Here is a 17,591-nt window from a genome sequence, read left to right on the forward strand (position 1 = left end):
AATGGGGAGATAGAGGAATATGCTCCAAACAAAAGAACAAGTCAAAGTCTTAGAAAAAGAACTATTTGAAACAAAGAGAAACAATGCACTTGATAAAGTTTAAAGTAATGATCCTAAAGATGCTCACTGAACTGGAGACAAGAGTGGGGAAGAACTCAGTGAAAAATTTCAACAAAGAGATACAAAATATGAGAAAGAATTAATCAAAGTTAAAGAACATAGTGATATGAAAAACACACTAGAGTGAATCAATAATAGATTAGGGGATGAGAGGAGATCAGCAGCAATCTAGAAGACAAAGTAATAGAAAGCACTCAAGCTGAACAGCAAATAGAAAAAAAAAATTTTAATGAGGATAAGTTAAGCAATTTCTAGAATGACATCAAGTGAACAAACATTTTCATTATGAGGGTCCCAGGAGAGAAGACAGAAAGAAAAGGGGAGAAAACTTATTTGAAGAAATAATAACTGATAACTTCCTTAATCTGGGGAAAGAAAACAGGTTCAGGAAGGATACAGAGTTCCAAACAAGACGAACCTAAGGAGTTCCACACCATGACACATATAATTAAAATGTCAAAGGTTAAAGATAAAAAGAAAATTCTAAAAACAGTAAGGAGAGGCAAAAAGTTACATACAAGGGAAACCACTTAAGGCTATGGGCAGATTTTTTTAAATTTATTTTTTTTATTTTCAGCATAACAGTATTCATTATTTTTTCACCACATCCAGTGCTCCATGCAATCCGTGCCCTCTATAATACCCACCACCTGGTACCCCAACCTCCCACCCCCCCACCACTTCAACCCCTCAGATTGTTTTTCAGAGTCCATAGTCTCTCATGATTCACCTCCCCTTCCAATTTCCCCCAACTCCCTTCTCCTCTCTAACTCCCTATGTCCTCCATGCTATTTGTTATGCTCCACAAGTAAGTGAAACCATTGATAATTGACTCTCTCTCCTTGACTTATTTCACTCAGCATAATCTCTTCCAGTCCCGTCCATGTTGCTACAAAAGTTGGGTATTCATCCTTTCTGATGGAGGCATAATACTCCATAGTGTATATGGACCACATTTTCCTTATCCATTTGTCTGTTGAACAGCATCTTGGTTCTTTCCACAGTTTGGCGACCATGGCCATTGCTGCTATAAACATTGGGGTACAGATGGCCCTTCTTTTCACGACATCTGTATCTTTGAGGTAAATACCCAGAAGTGCAATGGTAGGGTCATAGGGAAGTTCTATTTTTAATTTCTTGAGGAATCTCCACACTGTTCTCCAAAGAGGCTGCACCAACTTGAATTCCCACCAACAGTGTAAGAGGGTTCCCCTTTCTCCACATCCCCTCCAACACATGTTGTTTCCTGACTTGTTAACTTTGGCCATTCTAACTGGTGTAAGGTGATATCTCAATGTGGTTTTAATTTGAACCTCCCTGAGGGCTAGTGATGATGAACATTCTTTCATGTGTCTGATAGCCATTTGTATGTCTTCATTGGAGAAGTGTCTGTCCATATCTTCTGCCCATTTTTTGATATGATTGTCTGTTTTGTCTGTGTTGAGTTTGAGGAGTTCATTATAGATCCTGGATATATACCTTTTCTCTGTACTGTCATTTGCAAATATCTTCTCCCATTCCGTGGGTTGCCTCTTTGTTTTGTTTTGTTTTGTTTTGTTTTGTTTGTTTTTTTACTGTTTCCTTTGCTGTGCAGAAGCTTTTGATTTTGATGAAGTCCCAAAAGTTCATCTTCGCTTTTGTTTCCTTTGCCTTTGGAGACATATCTTGAAAGAAGTTGCTGTGGCTGATATCAAAGAGATTACTGCCTATGTTCTCCTCTAGGATTCTGATGGATTCCTGTCTCACTTTGAGGTCTTTTATCCATTTTGAGTTTATCTTTGTGTATGGTATAAGAGAATGGTCGAGTTTCACTCTTCTACATATAGCTGTCCAGTTTTCCCAGCACCATTTATTGAAGAGACTGTCTTTTTTCCACTGTATATTTTTTCCTGCTTTGTCAAAGATTAATTGACCATAGAGTTGAGGGTCCATATATGGGCTCTCTACTCTGTTCCACTGGCCTATGTGTCTGTTTTTATGCCAGTACCATGCTGGTGATAACAGCTTTGTAATAAAGCTTGAAATCAGGTAATGTGATGTCCCCAGTTTTATTTTTGTTTTTCAACATTTCCTTAGCGATTCTGGGTCTCTTCTGATTCCATACAAATTTTTGGATTATTTTCTCCAGCTCTTTGAAGAATACAGGTGGAATTTTGATCGGAATGGCATTAAAAGTATAGATTGCTCTAGGCAGTATAGACATTTTAACAATGTTTATCCTTCCGATCCAAGAGCATGGAATGGTCTTCCATCTTTTTGTGTCTTCTTCAATTTCCTTTATAAGTGTTCTGTAGTTCCCTGAGTACAAATCCTTTACCTCTTTGGTTAGGTTTATTCCCAGGTATCTTATGGTACTTGGTGCTATAGTAAATGAAATTGATTCTCTAATTTCCATTTCTGTATTTTCATTGTTAGTGTATAAGAAAGCCACTGATTTCTGCACATTGACTCTGTATCCTGCCACATTGCTGAATTGCTGTATGAGTTCTAGTAGTTTGGGGGTGGAGTCTTTTGGGTTTTCCATATAAAGAATCATGTCATCTGCGAAGAGAGAGAGTTTTACTTCTTCATGGCCAATTTGGATACCTTTATTTCTCTTTGTTGTCTGATTGCCTTTGCTAGGACTTCTAATACTATGTTGAACAAGAGTGGTGAAAGTGGGCATCCTTATCTAGTTCCTGATCTCAACAGGAAGGCTGCAAGCTTTTTCCCATTGAGGATGATATTTGCTGTGGGTCTTTCATAGATGGATTTTATGAAGTTCAGGAATGTTCCCTCTATTCCTATACTTCGAACCGTTTTAATCAGGAACGGATGCTGGATTTTGTCAAATGCTTTTTCTGCATTTGAGTTATTCTCTCTTCTCATATTAATTTGTTCTATCACATTGATTGATTTGCAAATGTTGAACCATCCTTGTAGCCCAGGGATGAATCCCACCTGGTCATGGTGGATAATCTTTTTAATGTGCTGTTGGATCCTGTTGGCTAGGATCTTGTTGAGAATCTTAGCATCCATATTCATCAGTGATATTGGTCTGAAATTCTCCTTTTTGGTAGGGTCTTTGTCTGGTTTGGGGATCAGGGTAATGCTGGCTTCATAGAAAGAGTCTGGAAGTTTTCCTTCTGCTTCAATTTTTTGAAACAGCTTCAGGAGAATAGGTGTTATTTCTTCTTTGAAAGTTTGGTAGAATTCCCCAGGAATCCATCAGGTCCTGGGCTCTTGTTTTTTGGGAGGTTTTTGATCACTGCTTCAATCCCATTACTAGATATCAGTCTATTCAGGTTGTCGATTTCTTCCTAGTTCAATTTTGGGAGTTTATAGTTTTCCAGGAATGCATCCATTTCATCAAGGTTGCTAAGCTTATTGGCATATAACTGTTGATAATAACTTCTGATGATTGTTTCTACTTCCTTGGTGTTAGTTGTGATCTCTCCCTTTTCATTCATAATTTTATGAATTTGGGCTTTCTCTCTTTTGGATTAGTGTAGCCAATGGTTTATGAATCTTATTGATTCTTTCAAAAAACCAACTTCTAGTTTTATTGATACATTCTACTGTATCTTTGGTTTCTACCTCATTGATCTCAACTCTAATCTTGATGATTTCCCTTCTTATGTGTGGAGTTGGTTTGATTTGTTGTTGATTCTCCAGTTCTTTAAGGTGTAGAGACAGCTGCTGTGTTCTGGATTTTTCAGGTTTTTTTTTGAGGGAGGCTTGGATGGCTATGTATTTCCCCCTTAGGACCGCCTTTGCTCTATCCCAATGGTTTTGGACCAAAATGTCTTCATTCCCATTGGTTTCCATGAATTGTTTCAGTTCTTCTTTGATCTCCTGGTTGATCCAAGTATTCTTAAGCAAGGTGGCCTTTTAGCTTCCAGGTGTTTGACTTCCTTCTCAATTTTTCCTTGTGATTAATCTCCAGTTTCAAAGCATTGTGATCTGAGAATATGCAGGGAATAATCTCAGTCTTTTCGTATCGGTTGAGTCCTGATTTGTGACCCAGTATGTGGTCTATTCTTGAGAAGGTTCCATGTGCACTTGAGAAGAATGAGTATTCTGTTGTTTTAGGGTGGAATGTTCTGTATATATCTATGAGGTCCATCTGTTCCAGTGTGTCATTCAATGCTCTTGTTTCTTTATTGATTTTCTGCTTTGATGATCTATCTATTTCTGAGAGGCGTGTTAAGATCTCCTACGATTAGTGTATTCTTATCAATATGACTCTTTATCTTGATTAACAGTTTTCTTATGTAATTGGCTGCTCCCATATTGGGGGCATAGATATTTACAATTGTTAGATCATCTTGGTGGGTAGTCCCTTTAAGGATTATGTAGTGTCCTTCTGTATCTCTGACTACAGTCTTTAGTTTAAAATCTAATTTATCTGATAAGAGAATCGCTACCCCAGCCTTCTTTTGAGGCCCATTGGCATGAAAAATGCTTCTCCATCCCTTCACTTTCAGTCTGGGTGTATCTTTAGGTTCAAAATGGGTCTCTTGTAGACAACATATGGATGGGTCCTGTCCTTTTATCCAATCTGCAACCCTGTGCCATTTTATGGGTGCATTTAGGCCATTCACATTGAGAGTGAGTATTGATAGATATGTTTTTATTGACATTGAGTTACCTTTGAAGTCTTTCTTTCTGTAGATTGTCTCTATATTTCTGTTCAATGCTATTCTTTGGATTTTTCCTCTTTTATAGAACCCCCCTTAATATTTCCTGCAGTGTTGGCTTGGTGGTTGCATAGTGTTTTAAGCCTTCTTAAAACTTGGAAAATTTTAAGTTTGGAAACTCTTTATCTCTCCATCCATTTTGAATGTCAGCCTTGCTGGATAAAGTATTCTTGGCTGCATGTTCTTCTCATTTAGTGCCCTGAATATATTTTGCCAGCCTTTTCGGGCTTGCCAGGTCTCTGTGGACAGGTCTGACATTATTCTGATGGGCTTTCCTCTGTAAGTAAGGAGCCTCTTTGCCCTAGTGGCTTTCAAGAGATTATACCTATAATTATAATTTCTCAATTTGACTATCAGGGGTCATGAATATTTTTGGAATGTATAATCTTGGGTGGAGACCGTTCAGACTCTAGTACATGAACGCTGGTTCCATTCGCGAGATTGGGAAAATTTTCATGAATGACTTGTTCCACTATATCTTCTAGACCTCTTTCTGTCTTCTCCCCTTCAGGGATTCCAATAATTCTGACATTGGAATGTTTCATGGCATCATTTATTTCCCTGATTCTCTTTTCGTGGTTTCTAAGCTGTTTGTTCCAGGCTTCCTCCTGATCCTTTCTATCTGTTTGTCCTCCAGATCACTAATTCTATCTTCTGTCTCAGTTACTCTAGCTTTGAGAGAGTTTAGATTAGATTGAAACTCATTGAGAGCATTGTGAACCTCCTCCCTGGTAGCTTTAAGCTCCGCCCTAACATTGTGAACATCATCTCTCATCGCTTTCAGCTCGGCCCTAATCAGTTCTGTTTGGTCATCCATGGCTTTCTCCAACCTAGCTATTGCCTGGATAATTGTTAGCCTGAATTCTCTTTCTGACATGTTGTCTATGTTGATAGCCGTTAGCTCTGTTGCAGAAGGTCCATCCTCTGTATTTTTCTTCTGTTGGGCATTTCTCTTCCTAGTCATTTTGGTGGGAGATGACTGAACAAATGTAGCTGGATGTATCAACCATGGTGCAGTCAAGGTGCACCCTGGAACACTTCTGAGCAATCAGGATTCCCCACCCAAATGAGAGACAAAGAAAAGAGAAAGAAAAAGAAAAAGAGATAGAGAGAGAGACAGGAAAGAAAGGGAAAATGAAAGAGAAGGTTCAGCCCAAATGGGCCCCAAGGTAACATTTGTAAAGTAGACAAACAAAAACAGACAAACAAAAAGACTGATAAAAGTATATGACAAGAGAAAAATATATATATGCAAATAAAGGAAGAACCTCGTCAAAAAGAACCCCAAGTATAAGATTTATATACTATCAGAACAAACACAAAAACACAGAAACACTGGTGGAAGAAAAAGATGGGAGAGTGGTTATAAATTCTCAGTGTGTGCGAGGAAGGTTGTTTTGATTCTTCCTGGATGTATCTTGATATCTTTGTTAAAGGACTCAACTTTCCTAAGATAAAGGGGGATTAAAAATTGGTTTACCTATAGGGGTAGTATTGATTGGGGAAAGGGGATTACTTTGAAGTTTAACTCTATATGAATATTAGAAGATTAAAAAAAGGGAATAAACTAGACTAAACTAAACTAATTTTTTTTTTAAAAGGAATTCAAAAAATAGAAATGCAAAAGAAAAACATAGGTGTATGTATCAAAAAGTTCAGGTTAGAAGGTTATTATGGAATTTGATGTACTGGACAGCTTGCTGTGATGGTAAATAGGTTAAAAAAATTACCTATATATAAATAAAAAATGAACCAGAATAGTGGGAATGAATGAAAAATAAAAGTTTTCCTATGAAGTAGTGGTTGTTCTCTTATAGTCCTTTTTTATTCTCTCTTTTTTTTTTTTTTCTTTCTTGGTTTGTTTTCTCAGGGAGGGGCCTGCCACGTGGGTTTTCAGTCAATGATGTTCCCTGAGTTATGTCCTCCCGCCCGCCTGCCTCAAGGTGGTGGGCTCTGAGGAAACTGCTTTTTTTTTTTTTTTCCAGGCTTTTGTTCTCTGGAGGTTTTTATGTTTGTTCACTTTTTTTTTCTCTCTCACTTTGACCACTTTTGATGGTTTTTGTAGTTTTAGAGGAAAACAAACCGCACCCTGATCTCCCTCTCAGAGAGAGGCCTCAGTCTGGCTGCAGAGCCTAAATAAGTTCCCCCTTGGCCGCTGGCAGAGCAGGTTCCAAGTCGCAGTCCCTGGGGATGCAGGATCTTTTGCTTGTACCCAAAGCCAAGGCAGTGGTGGCTGTCTGGGCAACTCCAGACTGCCAGAGAGGTTCCAAGCAGCAATTGCACACTGAGATTATCCCGCTGGCCCAGGCTGGGAGTGCCTGGTCTTTCTGGTTCTAAGAGCACCCGGCTTGTGCACACCAATTTCAGGGGAGGCTGTGGGTCACGCGTGGGTCTCAGGCTCTGAGAACAGGGTGCAGGTCCGAAAGCACCAGGCTGGGCCTTCGTGCACCTCTCTGGGGGAAGAGTTGGTGCAGGCATCTTAGGCTATGAAACAATGGCGCGTATCAAAGGGCACTGGCTGGGCCTTTGTATCTCTCTCAGGGGAGTATCTCAGGCTCTATAGCAGGGCCGGCCTGGCTCCCATCCCCTCACAGGAAATGGACCCCACGTGTTCTCGGGTGCGCTGGTGGCTTAGGGACCAAGAGCTGGTTTCTCTGCTGCACTCTCTCTGCCTCAGCGCCAGGGGATACTGTCCTGGGACAGGGACTTAAGCTCCTGTCCCTAGCCGCCTCAGGGGGACTTTCTTACCTCTTAAATAGAACAGCATTTTTCATAACAGTCTCCATCTCCGCAATATTTGCTCTGGTAAGATCTGCCACAGTAAGAAAGCATAGAGGAACCTGGCTCACTGTGCATTAAGTAAGGACACTGGGACGAGGTCACATATCTCCCTCTGGATGCCAAATGTAAGACGCTTCTGAAATTAAGAAGGCAGTAGTTCCGATGTTGTGCCAGCCCAGGCAGTTGGAAAATACTGTAATCATCCCTAAGAAAATAATATAATATTTATTGAATTAAAATTCTTTATAGATAATTCTATTTCTTTAGATTTACTTTTGTTTTGTTGTGTTGCTTACCTGCAGAATTGTAAAGTTTAAGAGTCAAAAAGTGTAAATAACAGAATAAGAGACACATGTTAAAGGCCTATCTAACTGGTCAATAGAGGGGCTAAACACATTAAATGTCATCTCATTTATTCTTAATCACAAACTTCATATTCGAAACAACTAAGGTAGAGCATGTTAAAGCAAACAAAAAGCTCCCACTCTTCATTCCTCTCATTCTTTCTTCCTTACTTTCTTTTAAGGAAGAGAGAACTCTTAAAAACAGGTGAGGGTCTCTTTTCAACTACAGAAAAATTGAGGTGATTTAAATATTCAAGTGCTGAGAGGAGCACAAAAAGTGAAGCTCCCACTGATATTTTCATCAAGGAAGGGCTGTACAGCTCAATAGCTATTCCCCATGAAATAGAGGCCAGAAGAGCCAATGTCAAGTTATAAAGAAAATCACTGCCCTATGGGAACACTAGTCCCACAGGCAATTTGAGATCTTTCATGCCAATGAGTTGAAGAATCCCTCCTTTTTTATAACCTTCTCCTGCCATCTTTCCCTCAGTATGCTCACATTTGCACACACCTTCACAGCGAAACCTTTTACATATATATATATATATCCCCATACTCTTCTAGCAGCCCAAGGTTTCCTTTCCAAGGGCCTATAAGAATTTCTTGGTAAAATCAGACCCAGAACGTCCCTGTTTGCCTAGCTTAGAGATAAGAGTTTAGATTTATTAAGGATAGATCAGTGCTTTCCTAGAAAAGAGAAATTTAGAACAGTCCAAGAGAAATCCAAAAATCCCTCTCCATTTGCCATCCTCCTAATCAATAACAAATATTAATCAGTAACTTGATGAGAAAAGGGAAACTGTTGGCAACTTTGTGTCTATTTCTTCTTGTAACAGGAAAAATGGGAAAAAAAAAACAGAAAAGTGCTAAGCAACAGAAGAAGACAAATGTTCAGCTACTCATCTAGCTGTCAGTCCTCTGGAGCAGAATAACAAATCCCAGCAATGCCATATTTTTAGGTGTTATGATGACAATTACAGCTTCCCATGATCCCCTCACTTTTTTTTTTTAAGATTTTATTTATTTGACAGACAGAGATCACGAGTAGGCAGAGAGGCAGGCAGAGAGAGGGGGAAGCAGGCTCCCTGTTGAGCAGAGAGCCCAATGTGGGACTTGATCCCAGGACTCTGGGATCATGACCTGAGCCAAAGGCAGAGGCCCAACCCACTGAGCCACCCAGGTTCACCCCTTCACTTTTAGAGAAGCCTAAAATACAATGGAATTTGGAAAAAAAAAAAAGTAATCTTAACTTGATCTCAAACCACAGAGTCTCAAATAAATGTGGAAACCCTTGTTTAACTGACCTGCATAAACAACAGTTGACTGTTGTAAAGATTGAATCTGCCCACGACTGCATCCATATTTCTGGTTAATTTCCTTTAAGAGAACTTCACCGATTAAATAAAATAGCACAAGACTAGTAAAAAACCTGGAAAGTCAATCACCATAAGTATAGTAAAAGATGTCTACAATGAAGATACAACATATGCTAAGAAACAAGAAAGAGCAAAAAAGCAAGAGAGGATTTATATACTCTAAGAAGATTCCTAATAGGAAATAGGATTAGTAGACAAAGACTGAGCTCAATGTTTACCAAATAAATTTTGACATACATTAGTACTACAGCATAGCAAGGAACTAATATTTGTATAACAAAAAGATCTCCATATTTTAATACTGCTAACCAATTTCAAGAAATAAGACTTAGTTCAAGAAATAGAATGGCACAAAAAAATTTAAAAGAATATTTGATACACAGTTATATGACCACCTACTCATATATCAAAAAATGACAGAATTTGAAAATAAAAACCAGTATTGACTTGAATGGCAGTAATACCACAAATAATCCAGGTATATAAATCCTTACAAAATTTATGCTTATGTTGTAAATAATTTATTAGAGACTACTATTAAGAAAAATAATTTTATTATATTTCAAAGAAGGCAAATGATTCAATTTCCCCATCTGAATCTTTTAATTCACTCCTCCATGGTAACAATCAATCATTTATAATAATGAGGTGAAGCATATCCTCAAATGAAGCTACCCTAAGTTGTCAGTTCTGATTCACATCTATAAGTAAATAAAATAATTAGATTTTTAAGATTTTGTTTTCATTTATTTTGACAGAGTGAGACAGAAAAAGAGAGCACAAGCAGGGAGAGCAAGCAGGCAGAGGTAGAGGGAGAAGCAGGCTCCCTGCTGAGCGGAGAGTCAGATGTGGGACATAAGCTGAAGGCAGATGCCTAAGTAACTGAGACACCCAGGTGCCCCTTAAATGTTCTACCTTAAAAGGTTTTCATTTATAATGGCTTCTAAACAAGTATTAAAGGAGAAACTGAAATATTGATAAATTCAGTGAACACAAGAAAATGACAGCTCAGCCAAAACTTTGATCTTATTTCTTTTTTTTAAATATTTTATTTATTTGAGAGAGAGAGTGAGTGAGAGAATGCACAAACCAGGGGGAGAGGCAGAGGAAGAAGGAGAATCAGACTCCCCACTGAGCAGAAAGCCTGATGCAGGGTTCCATCCCAGGACCCTGGAATCATGACCTGAGCCGAAGACAGACACTTACTGACTGAGCCACCCAGGTGCCCCTAAAACTTTTATTTTAATGATAATAGAAGTGACTATAATAAACTCAACAACTACTATGTATCTAAAACTGTGTTAAATACTGGACAATCAAGTATTGTCCAGTATACTGGACCATATTTTGTCTAGTATACTGGACAAAAAGGTAAATAATTTACCTTTTTTGGTTATTTACCTTTTATGGATGGCCATCTAGTGATGCTGTCTCTCAGTTCTGGCTATGACTTCTCCTTTCACACAGCAAGCCAAGAACCCTTCTTTAACTCCCACTAGCTCTGCCACCCATTTCATAGAAGTTGGCAATTTTTCCCATAAACAGAAAAATTGATGCCAATCAATAGTAGTCCAATCCTCAAATGTAGGTGTAACCTAAAAGGAAAAAGCAAGATTCATTAGCTAAATTATTGAATTACAAAAGAAATAAAACCATAAATATAAATTTTAAAAACAAAGGCCTCAGCATTTGGAAAAATTTCTAAATGTGACAATATCTGTTTATATGGAAATTTCATTTATTCACAAACAACTCATAACCAAAAGAAAAGAGATCACTGAGCACACAAACTGGATTTTACAGACTCAAAGAACTTTAATCAGACACTGTTAATCTCAACATTCTGAAGCTAAGTACAATCTTAAGTATTTTCTGATTTCCAAGAAAGAATCAAGAGAAGAGAAAAAGGAGGGAAGGAAAGGAGGAATCAATATTCACAATTGCTATATTATCTAAAATATCCAGGGTTCAAAAACAACAATAAAAATTATGAGACATGCAAAGAAATGGGAAAGTGTGTCACAAGGGAAAAATCCTCCAAAAGAAACACCTTTGAGAGGTTCCAGATGTCGGGATGTCAAAGACTTCAAAGAAGACAAATGTGGTCAAAGAACAAAAGAAAAATGTGCTAAATGAAGTAAAGGAAGGTATGACAACAATGTCTCATCAAGTAAAGGATAAAAATAAAAGGAAAGAAATGATTTTTTAAAAATGGAAATACTCAAGGTGAAGAGTATAATAACAGAATAAATCACTATAGACCTCAACATTAAATGTAAGTTAGCAGAAGAATGAGCAAATATGAAGATATATCAATAAAGACTATGCAAAAATAAAACTATAATTCCTCTGCTATTTCTGAATAAATTCATTTTTTTACTTAAATAAATGTTCTCTTTGCTCTGTTTAGAGTTAACAGAGCAAAACTGTATTGGAGCAAGGAAATGACAAGAGATAGTAACTAAAATCCAAGGAGCAAATAAAGAAAAACACAAATATTAAGAATTTTAATGTAACAAACTCTATAAATATGCATTTTTCTCTCTTCTCACCTTCTTTAAACACACAAAATTACGTAAATAACAATGTACTATTAGGTTTGTGACACCTACAGGTATGCATGTATAGCACAAAAAAAGAATAGCACTATACAAGAATTATGCTTCTATATCTCACTGGAATTAAGTTAGTATAAATTTTAAGCTGCATTGTAACCCCTTGAGTAACAACTGGGAATAAGTTCAAAAAATATAGAAAAATTACTTAAATACATTAAAATGTTACATTAAGAAATATTCACTTAATTCAAAAGAAATCAGTAAAAAAAAAAATACAGGAGAACAAAAGAACATAAGAGATATAGAAAGTAAAAAGAAAAAACATAGAAAGTAAAAAGAAAAAACATGTGTTCCTAATAACATTAAATGTGAAAGAGTTAAATAACCAAAGGTAGATTAACAGACTACATAAAAAAACTGAATCCAACAATATGTTTTCTGTAAGAGACACAATATAGATACAAAAATATAAATAGGTCAAAAGTAGAAGGAAGGGAAAAGGGAAAGTATCATGCAAACCACAACTATAATAAATATGGAGAGGCCATACTAATAGCACATAAAATAGAATGTTTAAAAATGTTAATAAAAATTAGAGGAACATTCTATAATGATAAAAGGATCAATCTGTCAAGTATAAATATATACAGGGTGCCAAAATACATGAACAAAACTTCAAAAAAATGAAGAGAAAAACAGACAATTCAAAAATAATTGTTGAAGACTTAAACACCCTAACTTTCAACAATGGATAGGACAACCAACCAGAACAACCTGGTCTTCTAAGACAACATTCTAAATCAACTAGACTTAACAGACATCTATAGAACTCCGTCCAAGAAGACTGCACATTCTTCTTGAACACACAGAACATTCTCCAGGATAGACCACATTCAGGCAATAAAACAAGCTTCAATATATAAAAGTATAAGGGTGCCTGGCTGGCTCAGTCAGTGAAATGTGTGACTCTTGATCTCAAGGTTGTAGGTTCAAGCCCATTTGGCATAGAGATTACTTAATATATACTTGTGTGCATGCGCGCGCGCACACACACACACACACACACACCGGGGGGGGCTGTCTGTGTCTCTATTAAAATTACACAACAGGGTGCCTGGGTGGCTCAGTCATTAAGTACCTGCCTTCAGACCCCCTCCAGGGTCCTGGGATCCATCCCTACATCGGGCTCCCTCTTTGGCAGGAAGCCTGCTTCCCCTCCCTCACTCCCTCTGTCTGTGTTCCCTCTTTCACTGTATCTCTCTCTGTCTAGTAAATAAATAAAGTCTTTTTAAAAATCAGGTTTTGAAAAATTAAAAAATAAAATAAAATAAAATTACACAACATATGTTTCCTGACAACAGAATGAAATTAGAAATAAATGACAAAAAAAATTTTGGAAATTTACAATGTCTGAATTAAACAAGAAACTAATAAATAACAATGGGTTAGGAAAAAATCATAACAAATTGCAAAATACCTTGAAATTAGTGAATATAACAAATGAAAACATTATATAACAAATTTATTACAGGATGCAGTAAAAATAGTATTTTGAGGAAAATGTATAGCTATAAATGTCTATACTAAAAATAAATAAGGTCTCAAATCAATACCTAATCTTCCACATTAAGACATTTACAAGCAGGAGGACAAAGTAAAACCAAAGTAAGAAGGAAGACAATAATAAAGAGCAGAAACCAATGAAGTAGAAAGCTAAAAAATAATAATAATAAATAATAAAGAAAAATCAACTTTAGGGCGCCTGGGTGGCTCAGTGGGTTGAGCCGCTGCCTTCGGCTCGGGTCATGATCTCAGGGTTCTGGGATCGAGTCCCGCATGGGGCTCTCTGCTCGGCAGGGAGCCTGCTTCCTCCTCTCTCTCTCTGCCTGCCTCTCTGCCTACTTGTGATCTCTCTCTGTCAAATAAATAAATTAAATCTTTAAAAAAAAAAAAAAGAAAAATCAACTTTAAAAAAATCATTCTGGTAAAAGGCAAACTGAAGCACATAAAATTTTCCAAGAGTTTATTTGAGCATACATTGATTTGCATTGGACAGTGCCAAACCAAATGTCATTGGTTAAAAGCCCTCCACTAACTGGAGAGAGGAGCAATGTTTTTACAGAGAAAATACTGAAGCAAAGCAAAGCAAAGAAATTATTTGATTGGTTAGAACTGAAGCACTTGCCTTATTTGGGGAAACCTCATTAACTGTTTGTGATTAGTTTATCACAAGTTTAAATTTCTTGGGCTAGAGTATACTGCCTCTGACTTAAGTTTTGGTTTGCTTATGCAAACTACCAGGGCATCACCTCAGTCTAATGGCCTCCTTGTTTAAACACTTTTAACAGTGCTTTTAGAAAAGCAACAAAATTGAAAAACTTTAGCTAGACTGGTCCAGAATTGAAGAGAGAAGACTTAAACTATTAAATTCTGAAATGAAAGAAGGGACACCACTAGTGAATGTACAGAGGAAAAAAAGGGGGGGTGGTTAATAAGGAAATAATGTGAACTGAATACCAATAGATGAGATGAACAAATTCTTGGAAACATACAAACTACCAAAAGTGATTCAGGAAAAAACAAGATATGAATAGATCTATTACAAGCAAAGAGGTTAAATTAGTAACAAATTTACTCCAAAGAAAAGTATGGGCCCAAATAACTTGACTGGTGAAATCTGCCAAATGTTTAAATAAGAAATAACAGCAATCTTTCACAAATTCTTCCTCAAAACCACACAAAGTCATCATGAGAAAAGAGAACTATGGACAGTATATCTAATAATATAGATAAAACAATGCTCAGTAAAATACTAGCAAACCAAATCTAGGAACAGATAAAGAGTATTATACAAATAACCAAATGGGATTTGCCCAGAAAATCCAAGACTAATATCTGAAAATCAACTAATGTAATAAACTATATCAATAAAATGGACAAAACCACATGATGATCTCAAGAGATGCAGCAAAAACACTGGAAAAAATCTAACAACCTCTCATGATAAAAGCATTCAACAAACCAGTAATAGAAAGGAACTTCCTCAACCTGATAAATGCCATCTGCAAAAAACCCACAACTAACACCAAGACTGATGATGAAAAACCGAGTACTTTTGCCCCAAGATAAAAAACAAGACAAAGATGTCTGCTGTTGCTACTCCTATTCCATATTTTACTGGAGATTCTAACCAAGTCAATTAGGAGAAAGAAAGATAAATAAGAGTCAACGAGACTGGAAAGGAAGAAGCAAAACTATCTATATTTGCAGATAACATGATCTTGTATATAGGAAATCCTAAGGAATGCACAAAAATACTATTAAAATTAAGAGCAAGTTTAATAGGTTACAGGATACAAGATCAATATAGAAAAAATAAGTTTTTTGATAGTTTATGATAGCATCAAAAAGAATAAAATGCTTAGCAATAAGCTTAACAAAAAAATACAAAACTTGTACTCTGAAAACTAAAAATTTGGAAGATATTAAAGACCTAAATAAATCAAAGAGACAGCTTATCTTCAAGGATTGGAAGACTTAATATTGTTAAGATGGTAATATTTCCCAAATTGACCTACCAATTCTACACAATCCCTATCAAAATTAAGCCGGTTTCTTTGCAGAAATAGGCAAGATGATCTTAAAATTTATAAGGAAATGCAAGTGACCCAGAAGGAACAAAATTGTTTTTCCAAGAATACAAAATTAGAGGGCTCGCTCACATTTCCTGATTTCATAACTTATTACCAAGCTACAGTGATCAAAACAGCACAGTATCAACATAAGGATATACATAGATCAATGAAATAGAATTGAAATCCCAGAAATAAACCCTCACATTCATGGTCAATTGATTATTTTACAAAAATGACAAGAGAATTAGTGGGCTTTCAACAAACGGAGCAGGGACACCTGGATATGTATATGCAAAGGAATGAAGTTAGATTCTCATCATACATCAGTCACAAAAGTCCAAGTGGATCATATGTGTCAATGTAAGATAAAACTATGAAACTCAGAAGAAAACAGGAATGCATCCTTGTGACACTGAGTTACATAGTACATTTCCAGATATGACACCAAAAGAAAAAAAGTTGATAAACTGACCAAAACTCACAACTTTTGCATTTCAAAAATCATCATCAAGAACATGAAAAGACAACCCACAGAAGGGAAGAAAATATTTCCAAATCTTATATCTGAAAAAAGTCTTGTATCCATGATATATAAAAAATATTTACCTCAATAATAAAAAAAATTAAATGGCAGAGGATCTGAATATTTTTCTAAGATATTCATATAATCAATAAACACATGAAAAGATGCTCAACATCATTAGCCATTAAGGAAATGCAAGTCCGAACTATACTGAAAGAGCACCACATACTCATCAGGATATATTCAAAAAAGAGAAACAAAAACAAGCATTGGAGAAAATGTGAATAATAGGAACCCATTTACATTGCTGGTGTAAATGTAATATTATCCAGATGCTTTTGAGGAGTTTGGAAACTCTCAAAATGTTAAAAATAAAGTTACCATATAATCCAGCAATTCTACTCCTAGGGATATACCCAAGAGAATGTGAAACATATATCCATGTAAAAACTTGTACATGAATGTTCACAGCAGCATTACTCATAATAGCCAAAAATCAAAAACATACCAAATGTCCATAAATTGATGAAGAGATGCAATACACCCATACAGTGGAATATTATTCTGCAATATAAAAAACTTAAGAACTTTTACATGCTTTACTGCAGCATTATTTGCAATAGTCAAGATAAAGAAGTAGCCCAAGTGTCCATCAACAGATGAATGGATAAAGAAGGTGTGTGTGGTACAGGTATATAATGAAATATTACTCAACCATTAAAAAGTATAAGATCATGCCATTTGTGACATGGACAGATCTAGACTATATAATGCTAAGTGAAATAAGTCAGAGAAAGACAAATACCCCATGATTTTATTTATATGTGGAATCTAAAAAACAAAATAAATAAATACACAAATAAAAAGCAGCATCAGACATATAAATACAGAAAACTAAGAGTTGCCAGAGGGAAAAAGGTGGCATAGTAGGCAAAAATGAATGAAGGGGAGTGGGGGATACAGGCTTCCAGTTATGAAATAAGTCATAGGAATAAAAGGTACAGCATAAGAAATACAGTCAATGGTATTATAATAGCACTGCATGGTGACAGATGGTAGCTACATTTGTGGTGACCACAGCAAAACATATGGAGTTTTGAATCATTATGTTGTATACCTGAAACTAATATAACATCATGTGTCAACTACATTCAATTTTTTTTAATTTTCTAAAATAGATTTAAAAAGGATACATGTTATGCCACAGACAAACCCTGAAAACACTATGCTAAGTGAAAGACACCAGTCATAAAATACCACATATTATATGATGCCATTTATATGAAATTTCCAGAAGAGGAAAGTCTATAGGAACAGAAGGCATTCCATTACATTAGTAGTTGCTTAGGGAGAATGAGGAGATTAGAGAAAATTTGGGAGTGACTGCTGAAGCATACAAGGTTTCTTTCTGGGGTGATGAATATGTTCTGAAATTAGATATTGATGATAACTGCACAACTCTGTGCATGAAATAAAAATCACTGACTTAATTTTAAATGTGTAAGTGTAAATATGTTATGTGAACCATATTGCAACAAAGCTATTTTAAAAATACATATTCAAATTCTGTATGAA

General features: G+C 36.2%; 1 pseudogene; it reads right to left on the reverse strand.

The window, feature by feature from the left end:
- Positions 1 to 17,591, reverse strand: part of LOC101679485 — a 143,691-nt pseudogene that overhangs the window by 94,907 nt on the left and 31,193 nt on the right.

The sequence above is a fragment of the Mustela putorius genome, unplaced genomic scaffold (assembly GCF_011764305.1).
Source record: "Mustela putorius furo isolate JIRA1106 unplaced genomic scaffold, ASM1176430v1.1 tig00003834_pilon_pilon_pilon, whole genome shotgun sequence".
NCBI classification, from domain to species: Eukaryota; Metazoa; Chordata; class Mammalia; order Carnivora; family Mustelidae; genus Mustela; species Mustela putorius.